This window comes from Passer montanus, unplaced genomic scaffold (assembly GCF_014805655.1).
Source record: "Passer montanus isolate IOZ18808 unplaced genomic scaffold, ASM1480565v1 scaffold5, whole genome shotgun sequence".
Classification (NCBI taxonomy): Eukaryota; Metazoa; Chordata; class Aves; order Passeriformes; family Passeridae; genus Passer; species Passer montanus.
Genome location: NW_024369929.1, coordinates 4,559,367 through 4,573,002, shown reverse-complemented (window position 1 = coordinate 4,573,002; position 13,636 = coordinate 4,559,367).

Here is a 13,636-nt window from a genome sequence, read left to right as displayed (position 1 = left end):
TGCCACAGTTAAGACTATTTAAATTGTTTCCCTAGGTTCTTCTATGTATAAAAACTTAACAGTAAATTAAATGTGGTTTCCCTCTCATTCCCTCATCTCCCAGCCACATATAATGCAGAACACAGAGTTTTAAAACTCCAGCTGTTTATATTCTGAAAAATGCACATCAGTCAGAAGACAGCAGGGATTTGGCATTTCCCTTTTATTAATATACCTTTTATAGGGAGGAACAGCAGCTGTAACTGAAAAAAGCCCATGTGAAATATAAATGATAAGGAGAGGGATAGGTGGCAACACTAAAGAGACAGAGGTGGAACAATTGGAGGAAGCACATGCATCCAAACAGCATCCCTTTAGGTATTCTCCAGTTTCACCAGGCTTTTTCTTAGAGTCTTCCCTACATTTCCCCAAGATTTCATCTGTATTGTTGGCATGAAGCTGACTAAGCATTAAAAACCATCCCTATTCCCCCCAAAATAAAAACAAATTCACAACAGGTGCAGTGACACAAAGGCACCATTCTTGATAGAAGTACCTTATGCTTTGGCTGTAAAATGTAAACATAACCAAAATAATTCTGGAATGCAATTGTGCAATGGGATGATACTCAAGCTCCTAAAATTCCTGCAAGACTCATCTCCTTTAGATAATTTTTATCTATCTGGATAAAAAAGCCAGAGTCAGTGTGAATGTGTTCTGGTTTTAGTGCTTATTTTGGACAGGCAATGTCAATGCAGCAGCTAGGATGAAAAATGTTGTAATTAATTAATTAATGTTGTAATTATATTGCATTGCAACAGAGGTCACAGGTAGCCATGATGGAAACAAAACTCCATTGAAAGGCTGCTTCATATGTATGGTGTGACTATAACATGTAAAATAAGTCTGACTTCCAGCATTCTTGAGCCAAACTGTCTCCTGTTTTGCATTGTAACAATTATTCCAAGTCAAACCAAGCCCATGTTGGAACCATTTATGTCTTTATTAAGCTATTGACAACTTCTATCCCAAGATTTTCACATAATTCTGCCTTCTTTGCCTACCTTATAGGTGAGAACACCAAACCATGACCAGAGTTATTAGCTGCAGGCTTTCACACAGATCCAGACATATCATAGCCATGTTATGTTCCTTATATAGCAGCATTCTTACACTATGTATGCCTGCTGCTATCAGGATAACCACCTTGTATAGGATAAAGAATGACTGTTACTAAATAAAGAAGGTAGAAGAAATGAGACCAACAATAGAGCTGGTATAGAAATTGTTGCCATAGCAATCTCTTCAGATGAGTTAGAGAATGTTTAATTGCCCAGCCCATCATGGTATGGTTTATAACTTGATTACTCAACTCACAGAGGGGAAGTAGTCATGGGGCAATGCCTTAGAAATCTTATTCTCATCTGGGCTCCAAATGTGAATGGCCAGATTCAGCTTGATATGATTAGGAATAGCAGAGATGGTTTTGTCTAGACTGCAAACTCCCTGGGATAGGAACCAGGCTCTTTATTATCTGTCTATAAACCACCTATTTTGGGTGGTGTCCCTGAGCATGGAGCATAAATAATGGCATGGAGATAATGAAAACTAACCTGTGCATTGGTGACTGAGCAGTTGCAGTTTATTGAGAGTGTTTTGCAGGCCAAGGACACTGTGCTGGTATACTGTCCTAACTTACTGTGTGGTGGCTTCTTCCCTCTGTTTCTGTCACCCATAGATCCACTTAGTGCTGCTGCTTTCCTATCCTTCAGGTGATCCAGGCCATCCATCCATCTCAGATTTCATTCTCACACTCTGTTGCAGCTTAGCCTGTCTGTATCCAGAGGATTCTGTCTCTGGTATCTAGATCTTAATAGCAGAACCTGTTGAATATACTCCAGTGCTGCCTTCTACACTTGGCAAGCACACCATAACAAAACCTCCACAATAACGTCTCATTCCATCCCTTCTACACCCTCTCCTGCATTTTCCCTTGCTTAGATGTCTCCAGAGAGCATGGTCATTGCAATCCTATCCAGGTGACATTATGTTCCCAGTTTCCAAGTGCATTTTGTCTCTTCATATCCGGTGGACTGTCTTTCAATGTACATACTTTTGGGGCACAGATTATCCTTGTTTAGATGGGTACAGATTGGTTTGACACCTAGCACAGAGAGGGCCTAAATGGTGCATGTATTTTGGGAGCAGGTGTTATATAATGACAGAGAAGTGCAAATAGCATTCAGCCTTTATGTAAAATTTCAGAAAGTCTGTTCTACATGACAGTGAAGACTTGTTAGATTTATTTAGATGCAGTCTGAAAAGTTAATTGGAATGAGGCTGGTTGGCCCAGCTTCCTGACAAAGTTGAATCAGTCTTCCCATATCTACCACAATAGAACAGTAAAGAAGAATTCTCAAGAGCCAGGTGAATAATATGTAACCAAAACATGGTAATAGTGATTATTTATGTGGTGGTATGAGGCAGAAACAATCTCTGCAACTGATGCACATTATGCACATCCCACAAAGCATGAAGTACTACACAGCTTCCTGACAAAGTTGAATCAGTCTTCCCATATCTACCACAATAGAACAGTAAAGAAGAATTCTCAAGTACCAGGTGAATAATATGTAACCAAAACATGGTAATAGTGATTATTTATGTGGTGGTATGAGGCAGAAACAATCTCTCCAACATTATGCACATCCCACAAAGCGTGAAGTACTACACCCTCCAGAGTTTCTTTAGCTGAACATGCTCCATTGCTGGCCACTTTGGATTTTTGTTGTTTCAGTTTAAAAAAAAATCCCTGTTTGCTCTGCTTGTGAGATTTTCTAAAATCTCAACAAAAAAGGTGCACCACCAAAATGGAACTATTTTTTACATTTTTATTTCACTTTTTACCTTGTGTTTCTATCTTTTGGACTCTTCTTTTGTTACGTCAGTGAGTGCAAAATTCACTGTAGCACTGGGAGCAAGTCCCACCTGTGCTAAGAGCACATCTGCTCCATACCAGTTTACTGCTTTCACCACCTGCATTCATGTTACAGAAGAACATCTGGATACCATTACAATTATAGAAGGTGCAGGTTTTATTCTTGGTGCAGGATTGGACTCTGATTTCACAACCTTCTTCGAATAGTGAAGCTCATGTAAATACATCCTGTCCCATTTATAATCAACATACAATTAACATCAATAAAACGTAATGGAGCTTTATACTAACTATATCTTCATCATCATCAAACATAATTGAGGTAGTATTAATGATGCTAAAGAGTAAAGGCTGTGAATTCAGCCCTCATCATCTGGGAGAGAATTGTGCTTCTTACATCCTTTCCTCTTTTCAAGTAGCAAATTGGTTGTGGATTTCTTTATCTCACAGAAAGAGAAGAGATGGAAAGCATAAGGCTAACTGGTTCTTGCTGACTTGAGATCTGTCACACAGACAGGAGCAGACACTATTTATAATCCTTCAGAATTGTTTATAGAATATATTCCTACTCTTCCCACCCAGCGAACTGTAGGAAAATGCCACTGTCCTTGGTTTGAATATGAGAGTGAGTGTTTGCATGTGCAGGTGGTATAAATCCATTCCACAGCCGTGGCCAGATAAGGAAACAGACCTCAAGATGAATAAGTGAAAGGGGACAGAGAATGGAGAAGAGAAAATGCAAAGGTGATTTAACAAATTCCAACTGGGAAAGAATATGAAGCTGTACCTGATGCATGTGCTCCCTGCATCTTTATGGCAGTATTTTAGAAATGTGAGAGACTGTTACTTTGCTGGAATAGACAAGGAAGCATAAATGTAACCACAATGTGTAATCCTTGAGGCATTTTAGGTCGTTTACAAATGTGTTCACACCATTTTATCAGTCAGGCATTGCTAAACAGGTGTGACCATTTTCTGCTGACACATTTTCTCTGTTTCCTCCTTGTATGAGGAAACTCAGACTTTTTACTTCTGGCTACAGTTATTTTAACACTTAGAGGAGACACAAGCAGTTTGTGCACTTGCTGAGTAATGGATTACTAAACCCAGCATATTATGTGTAGGCAGAAGCTAGGTTTTATATTACTTCTTGAAAGACTGTATTTCCAAAATAGTTTATCACAGCAGATGATCAATTCAGCAATATTCTGTCTGTGATGTTGTATCACTGCAGAGAGAGAACATTTTTTGAAATAGCATTTTCTGGATATAACGATCAAACCTTGAGCTTTCAGAGATGTTTGTACTCAGCTGGAGAAATACATTATAGCTTGGCACGGATCTTCTTTTTATCATCCATAGTTTTCAACGAAGGATTTTGTTGTATGGAAGATAATGGCAGTACATATATTCTGCTTTCAAATATGTTCACCCCTCTGAACTGTTTCAGCTGTCCTCCTCCTTCCAAGGTTTCATGTACATTATCCAGACAGCTGTCTTCCTTCTACTCTGTATGTAATGGCAATGCTTCTTGCTAAGGTATGTACCTTTATATAGTCTAGGCCTCTGTCTTTTCCACTATTTTCTTGGATATCTTAACTTTAGTTATTGCAAAACATTGTTTGTGTTGTATTTGTATGGAATGAGAAGAGGAAATTCTCTATTTGAAAGACTTTATTTCTCAATTACATCAATAAGGTCTACATCATTTATATATAATAAAATATGCTATCCTTGCCTATGAACTGTCTTATTGTTTTCATCCTTATCAGGTTCAACTGTAAATCTGTTCAAAACTTTCACTAAGTATCTTTTGGCTAATTTCTTCACCTAAATATGTTGCAAAAGTAGGGCAACTTCCTTAACATGACTCCGTATCATTTGCCTCCCTTCTCTGCTCAGATCTTTTGATTACTTCTCCTGCCTTGAAATTTGGCCTTCTGCTGAACACTATATTATTCCTCCTCACCACATCAATCATACCTCTAAAGCACCAAACGTGTATGTCAGGCTTTGGATTTGCTTTAGCCATAATCCTCTTTGTGGCTGGTTTTGTCTCTCCACCTTTCCTAAAGCAGTTTCTTTCTTTATGGCATTCAACGCTTTCCCCCCTCCAGGTTCCTGCTTATACAGAGCAGTGCTGTCTGCATTCTTTCATATGCAAGAGACCATAACCAAACCATCCAAGTCCTCAAATGACTCAAATGGTTCCCCACTCAACTCACAGGCTGCTTGAAAAAAAAGCATTGCTTGATTTTAAAATTTCTTGGGTTCATCTTTGTCTCCTTTCATCTCTTCAACTAATAGAGGCTCGTTACCTGCTCTTACACTCTTCCATATTTGCTTTTTCCTTACTTCAGTTCCCTGGATCATGTATTTCCGCCCATTAAAAAAAAAGTCTTTCAGTGCTGATGCAAATAAAGTGATATTTATTTGCACCATTTTTTCCTCCATCCTTGCCTCAGAGTTTCTCTAGTGGTTTTACATTTCTGAAGCCTCGGTATTTTTACAGTAACACCTATTGTTGTGAAGCACCATCTGGGATACAACTCTAATGAAAAAGGAGATACAAAATAACTTGGGTTTGGAGATATGCTGGTGAGAAACATTTGCTTAACCATATGGAAATCGCATTTCTTTAGCGTGTAGACCTAAAGCTGAAGCAGTAGGGATGTCAAGGCAACTCCCAAGAAAATTCTTAAGAACTCACACAATATCTCTTACAGAGTCTGTCACTTTCCTTTTTTAATGAAGAAGTTCATTATCAAGTTAATGAGAAATGACACTTTAAACATGCTCTTTTGTAGCTTTACTATGTTCCCATGTAAGGCCTTAGTAAACTGTCTCACTTTGAGAAGTGTTTTGTTAGTGTTGTTGTTTTTGATAAGTCCACTTTATAAATCCAGGGAAATCATACTTAAATAACCGCTGTTCCTTGTGAATTAGATGGATTATATAAATGGTGTGCATAATTGTTTCTGTGTTGGATCAAGATTTGTGAAATCCTCATCAGAGAAAGTCTGAATGAATTAAAAAGAAAAAAGCAGCTCTTTATTAGGTAGGTTGTAGGAAGGGAGTCAGTTTGCTTTGGTAGATTTTTGTGGTAGGAAGGGATGTGAGTTTTGTTTGTAAATAGAATTTAACTTCATGTGCTGGAGGTAGAATTATGCAATTAAACTTTTAAAAAAGGCTTCTGGCACAAAGATATTGCAGCACTGTAAAAAAGAGAAAGGACATTTCACACCCAGAAGTTATCCATATGGCCACTGACCACATGCTTGGTAGAGATGTGAACAATATGTCATTGGTATTTACAATTCCAGGTAGTTTTCTTGTATGCCATAAAAAGTAAATACTTAAGCAACAGTCTTTGCTGTGTAGATCTTTAATGGGTGTGGGAAATTCTCTTTATTTAGCAAGGAATGCCCATCATTTGCTGTCTTGGGAGATGTGTTGGCAACAGATGGGATCTCAAGAGCATTGTTTCGCTGTTATTCTGATTGTTAAAATGCAGTTCATTTCATTCCTTTCTATTTTTTTTTTCTTCCTTTCCTGCAGGGGTGAGAGGGACTGTGAAAAATAGAGGGGGAAAGTAAAGAAAGCAAGAGAGTAAAAGAGAAAAGAAAATGAAATTTGAAAGAAACAATGGAATGAGAATACCAAGAGAAGTGTTGAAAAGCATGGGTGAATTGAGAACACTAAGTCTGGGTGGAGAATCCTGGCAGATATTTAGCACAGACACAGTACAGTAATGGCAAAAAGGAAAAATAAGAAAACCTTAATTGCTCCGAGTTCCATGGTGCTTTCTCCCCCATTTTCTTCTCCTTTGACCAATGTGCTAGGGTACAGTAGACATGGGATAGTGCAAATCATACTCTGGGACCGTGTATATGGAACTACATGGCACTGCCAGAAAATGGCAGCTGACTTGGTCTTCCTTGCAAGTGCACAGATACAGCACCATGTGCAGCTTAGCAGAAGACATTTTGGGTTAAAAAAATTTTATTTCATTCTTCTTTGGGAATTTTATTTAGGCATGTCCTGGGAGGATGCTTGGAGATTCTATTGTTGTTCAGAATATGGCATGCTGCCCACATCTGTGTGAGGTTTTTCAGCAGAACCTTAACACTTCCAAACAGATGTTTCAAAAAAAAGCCCCAACTTTTCTGAAATACAATATGCACAGGTCTGACTGTATTTTTGTTACAAAAGTCAAACAGATTGACATGTTGAACAAGGAAAATAATGTTTTGAAGCTAACACAAGAGGTAATCAAGAGCATTAGTTTAAAATGTCAACCTCTTTTTCTTGTTTTTGCCCACAAACCTTGTAGGGAGAGCACTTACCCTCTCTTCTCCACAGGAAAAATCAAGCATAATTTTGCATCAGATAGCATGAAAAGAGATAGTACCTGAGGTACTGTGAAGGTGGCCTCAGTATTTAAAAACTGTGTCAGTTGCACAGAAAGTTACGTCTGTGATTTCTCAATATGGGAAGTGATTTGAGAATACTCCCAAATGCATCCTGTCCTTCACAGTTGAATTGATTTTCTGTTTTTTAAACTCCAGATTACCATTCAAGACATGCTGATAGCTTCCCTTTTTTGCCCTGCCAGACCCATTGTCTAACATGAATGTCTGACGACTGGGGTATTTGAATGTGAACATTACCAGAAGTCTGGTGTTGTTTCCCTGTCCAGAGAAGTGACTTCTGTTCCAGGTGACCAATTACAATGAAAAATGTGAAAAACCTGAGCAAACATCCAGTCTGTCTTCTTGCCCCAAGAAGTGATGCAGTCTACATCAGTCATTCCAAATAAGTGTTCAGCTATTCTTACGGGGTCCAGTGATGAAGTCACCACAGCTCTTCTGGTGCTCTAATCCAGCATAACATTTTTAACATTAAAAATGCTTTCCCTAATCTTTAACCTGAACTTTCACTGACACATTTTAAATTTATGGAGGTCAGACTCTTCCAGTCTTTTGTGTGTAGCCTTTTACATGTTCAGAGGTTGTTAGTGTTCCAAACCTGCTCACCCCCGTCACTTTCTACAGTATTTTCATGAGGTTGCATACCTCCAGCTCATGGAATCTTTGAGCAAACATGCTGTCAGAATCCCTGGTCAGCCTCATTATTTTAACTTCATCATCTTCAACTTGCAACTGTACTCTGTCTTCCTGCTTGTGCTTCTGTTTCTGTCCTCTTGTGTTTACATTTTGTTGCAACAGCGTGACAGGGCTGACTACTATTCACTTTGTGAGCCACAAGAAACCATAGATAATTTTCTGTAAGTTTTTACTTGTCTGTTGTGGCCACATCTGCTTAACTATGTCATATTTTGAACATATGAGCTAGCAGTTCCAATTCGATGTTTCCAACATTTTTTCAGAAGCTTAGAAAGTAATAATATTTTTACAGTCAGATATATTTTGATTAATATCTGAGTCCTTTTCTGACTTTTCCCCTCTATCTTTTGTGTCCTGAGACCACCAGTGCTCAATGATCACAAATGAAGTTAAATTATTTGGAACAGAATCTCCTTATTAAGTACATTGAATTTGATCATTGTCTTTAAGGGATGTTATGCTGACATGCCTGAGGATTACTGAGAATAAAGGACCGCCTCTCAGTGGCTTTAAATAGGCCACAGTGTTTAATCTACTCAGTGTTGTCCTAATTTTTTTCTCATCTGTTTGCTACTGAGTATTCTTGGTTTTGGATCTTTGTACACTGGACCCAAACAGTTTTGAAATAAGTCCTCAGGAGCGTGCTGTTCTGAGAGAGGTGCACTTGATAGACGTACCTCCCCTCACTTGTTTCTGTCAGGATTTCAGAAAACTCTTCTCATTCCCCATGTCAGAGTTTGTAATTTATAGTTTCATTTCTGGTTGGCCATCTTAAACCATTCAACAGCTTTTGATAAACGTGCTACTTTGGTTTACAATTTGGAGACAGGAGTCAAATCACTGCTGCAGTAACTGCCAGTCATTGCTAACCAGTTAATAGGATTTCAGGGGAAATCATGAGGACGAGGACTAATGCATTCTCTGCCGTTGTCACAGGTCTTCTGCTTGGAACTTGTGTGGTGCTTGGAAGATGCTGTGACTGGCACTGGCCAGCTCAGGTCACTGATCAGCTCAGGGGTTCTTCTCTCTGATCTTGAGAGGGAGAAGTGATTTTAGTAGGGATAGGTTCCCTACAGATATTACTTGCTTGCCATATTACTCAGAAGAGAATTTTTCTTTGATAGTAGTGGCCCATGCTGAAAGTGTTTTCAACACTTGTGAGCTTAGTGCACAGGCATCTCTCAGGCATGGTACCACTGTGTCCTGTTGACCCACTGTGAACATACTTTATAGTTCATTATTGTATGAGTGTCTTGTAACACTAACAGACACTCTGCATCTGTCCTGAAGTCTTGGGAGTAGCTGCTGTTACAGGACTAGTCCTGGGTTTATTCTATATTTTTTTAAACTCTGAAGTTCTGAAAAACATGGATGGTGGTGAGTGATAGGTGGTATTTCTTTCAAGAGTCCCATCCTGGTGTGTCTGCAATTGACATTTGGGGACACCTCTGCACTGTCTTAGATCTACTAGCAAATGTAAGGTTGTAGCAAAATGTTTCTGAAGATTTTGAAACCCTGGTTTTGAGCACTGTGCCGTGCTGCTCCTATTTGTCACATGTGTTGTGGAGATGTGGTTTCCCTTTACCAGCTACTGGCTTTAATATTCGGATTTCAGCTGGAGCTGAAATGCAGAGGGGAATGTTTTAGCAAACTCTTTGTGGTAGTATTTAGAGAGTGTGAACTTGAAGCAGAGATGACCACAGAGTTCAAGGAGCTCTTAATTCCTGCTACTGGTTGAGGTCACCTGTTCTGTAACAGCATGACAATTCTGGCAGCTCTTGAAGCTGTGAGAGCGTAACTAAAGCCAGCACTGAAACAGAAAGGAAGTGACAAGGACAAGACAAAGATACTTTATATTAGCTGAATATATCCTCATCTCATCACCATGCACATGAGCTGTAAATGAGAGTGAGTACCATGAATGTTCATCATGGTGAGACATTATAGTGGGCATGGGATGGACCAAGTGAGCAAATAGAAAACACAAACTACCTTTTATTTCCACATACAGAGGAGGCTTCCATCACTAAGGATGGAAGAGCCTTATATTTCTAAACAATAATCATAATAGTACACATAATATTCCCAATTTCTTCCTATTCAGCTCCTTGCAACTCCAAAAGATAGGATAGGGCTCTCAGACTGACCTGCTGTGACTCAGTTTGAGTCATTTCACTTCTCATTATCTCTGTTTTTCCTCATATTGCTCATCTTACCCATTAAGCTTTAGGTTTTTAAAACAGGAACTTTCTCTTCCTGTGCATATTTATCTTGTGTCTAACTCAACAGCCTTGATCTTGGTTGAGGCCTCTTGGTGATACCAGAATACAAATAACAATAGCAGGCGCAGCAGAGCAATAACAAGGCAGGTTGGTTAACCTTTGATGTCCCTTTCCTGAGACATCTCTAGGTATTAGAATACAGTTGCTTTTTCATTTATTTATTTTTCTCTCTGTGGTGACTTTGAGTTGGCATGTTGTCATATTCCAGTGACAAGTGACCACACTCCATGCACTGGCTGGCTTTTTCAATCAGTTATCATTTTTTATTCCATGTAATTGCCTTTTGTTTGCAGTTGTTATTTTAAAGGTGACCCCTGACCCTGCTCAGGGAAAGAAATAATGAGTAGATTGCTGTCTGAGACTTTCTTAGTATTACTACTCAGAGCAAGTGAATATTAGCAAGGGCTGGTACTGCTGCTCATCTGCACCTGCATGAAAGAAAAACTTGAAGGGTAGGGTGTGGTGGTGGTGGGTGTATTTTCTTTTCCTGCATTTCCCCCCCACCCTTCTCCAGCTGGTCCCTCGTCTTGCTTCTCTCTTGTATTTCAGTTTCTCCCGTACTCATTTCTGTCGTGTGGAATTTGAGGTTTCTCAATACGTGCCCTGCCCCCAGCCTGCGCGCTCCCCACGGGCCCGGCTTCCTCTCGCACATTCCACACTGGAGCGTACCACTTCGGAGGCAAAGTGGGCTCAGGGAAGAGTCCATCTGAAGCCTCTCTGGCCCAGGCCCACTCCGTCATCATCCTCATTATCTTCACCATGCTGAGAGCACTTTCACCAGTGAAAATGCAAAGATAACGGTTCTCATGGCACTGAGAATTACAAATTCCTGAAATATTTCCAACATCAACCAGCAGAAAAGCAGGGTGATAGAAAACAAATGGTGACAGGAAGGCATCAGGGAAATAGGAAAGAGAAATTTAGGGCTGTATAGGCTGAGGCAAAAAAAAAAAAAAAAAAAAAAAAGAAAAGAGAGACAATAAAGCCAAGAGACAGGGGGAAAAAAAGCAGAAAGAGATGAAAAGCTGAGAAAATGTGAGGGCAAATCAAAGAATGAACAAATGAACCTGGCAGGCTGTAAAATGAAAGAGAATGAAATTAAGTGCATGGAACAAATATTCGGATAGTGATCAAGGATAGAGAGCAGATGCTGAATATGAGTGAGAGCCAAAACACAACAGGGATTAAAAAAATCTGTCAGAAGATTTGGGTAAATTCTTGTTAAGTTTGTATTTGGTTTGATTTGAGTAACCCATCCCTCATTTTAATTTCAGCTTGTCTGCTAGGAATCTGGTACATCCACAGCAGATTATTTTCAAGGGCTGTTGCTGGTGTTTTGCTTTGTACTGTTTTTTTTAACCAGTATTAATTGGGCCTGTCATCTGGGTAGGTCCAGGATGTAAGTGTTGTGACCTTTGTGGGAGAAGGTTTCTTCTATCACTTAATGTGTTTATGTTTGAAATACACGCTCAAACACACGGTCATCCAAACCTGCCTGCATCCCAGAGCACTCCGTTTCTGGGAAGTCTGGTGTTGCTGAGTGTCGTCCTGGCACTCCCTATATCCACTCTGGAGAGGGGAAGCCCACAGGAAGAAGGATCAGTGTGCTGATGTGTGACTTCTGCATTAGGAACCGTTGTCATGTAGCAGTTCGGAGCAGAACAAGGAGCTGCAAAAAGAATCAGGCAGAAAGGAACTCGGCCAAATACAAACAGTTCTCCCTTATAAAATATTGAAGACAGGTAGCATATAAAACTTCATTTATGAGCTGCTCCCAGTTACAAACCATCTCTAGACTGGCAGCAGCACCTTCACCAAACTGCTTTTAATAGAAGATGTCTTCCTTTGGTACTGTACTTTTCCACACAAGCTTGAGGGGAAAGTAATTTAGTTTAATAGCAGCCACCCTCATTTTGAAGCAGGCCTTGATTTAAAGCCGGAAGTAATTAAACGTAATGAAGCCCTAGGCTTCGGCACCAGGATCAGAGCTGTGCTATTCACAGCCATACATACACGTCCTTGTTGCTAATGTGTCACTACTCTGGCTTTTTCAATCACTGTGGCCTGGGTTTTTAATTCCTGCTCGGCAGGCCCTGGTACAGTATCTGTGGAGGTTAACAGCTTTACAGTAATGCTCTGAGAACAAAAGGAAGGCTTATCTCAGGTCTGAGGAGATTTCTTCTTTCCTTTATGAGATTTCTGCTTATTATCTAAATATGGCTTTTTGTGCTCAATTTCTTTTATTGCTTTATGTGGCAGTGGTTTGTCAATTCCTAACTCTAAACAAAAGCCTTTGAGGCAATTATTCCCACATTTCCCCTTTGACAGTGAAATTTAAAGTAAAGCTTGCGTTTTAAAGACGCTTGCATACTGCTGTTTTTTCTCCTTCCGATCCTCAGTAATTTAATCAGATCTCTCTGGATGTTCCCTGGGTGTTCTTTAGGTGTCCCTTGCTCAGCTTGGTATCTCTATGGCTCCTTCTGTTTGGTTTGTTAGCACTTTGGGACAGGGAGTTTGGAAGCTCCCTGAAGTCATTGGGAATTGTGCCATTGGCTTGAACAGGGACAGACTTTTTAACCTTGTGTTAACTCAGTGGTAACAGAAACCAAACTGACCTCTCAGTGTCTCTTTCAAGTTACCAAGATCCAAATATCAGATGTAATGTGTGACAGAATCCCAAAAAGAGGGTCATCAAAACAATCAAATCATACAGGAATGCTGTGGGATCCACCCGCCAGTGTAAATAACTCTGTGACCTCAGTTTCATTATTCTTCCTTTCTGATGTCAATAACTTCCCACCATAAAAGTGTACCATGAAATGGAAGATATTTGAGAAGTCTGCCTACCAGCATGGCTCTCATATTCAGAAGTTAAAGAAAAATATATCTTTCAGTAATATGCATGCATGCATTAGTCCACATTAATATGCAGACAGATTGCATACTGGTTTTTAAAACTGTTATTTTTAGTATGTTATAATGGTCTATTAAAAGCTGGATCATACAAAGGTTTTTAATACAGAGACTCAGGACAGCAACCTCAGCTATCTCTCTCTTCTTTCAGCCAAAAGATTGTGAATAGTTAGTCCTGGAAAAGGATTTTTTTTCCATATTGTAATCATTAATAAGGCTGAAATATAACAGTCCCACAAACTCTAATCTCATTGCTCCTCTAAATGTACTGTGTTGATTAGTTTGCCCTTTCCAGACTATCCTCTGAAAAACCCTAAGATTTTCATCATGTGATTACTAGAAATGTATGGTCCCAATATTTTTAACGAGTAACTTTACTAAAATTACTCAACTAGGTT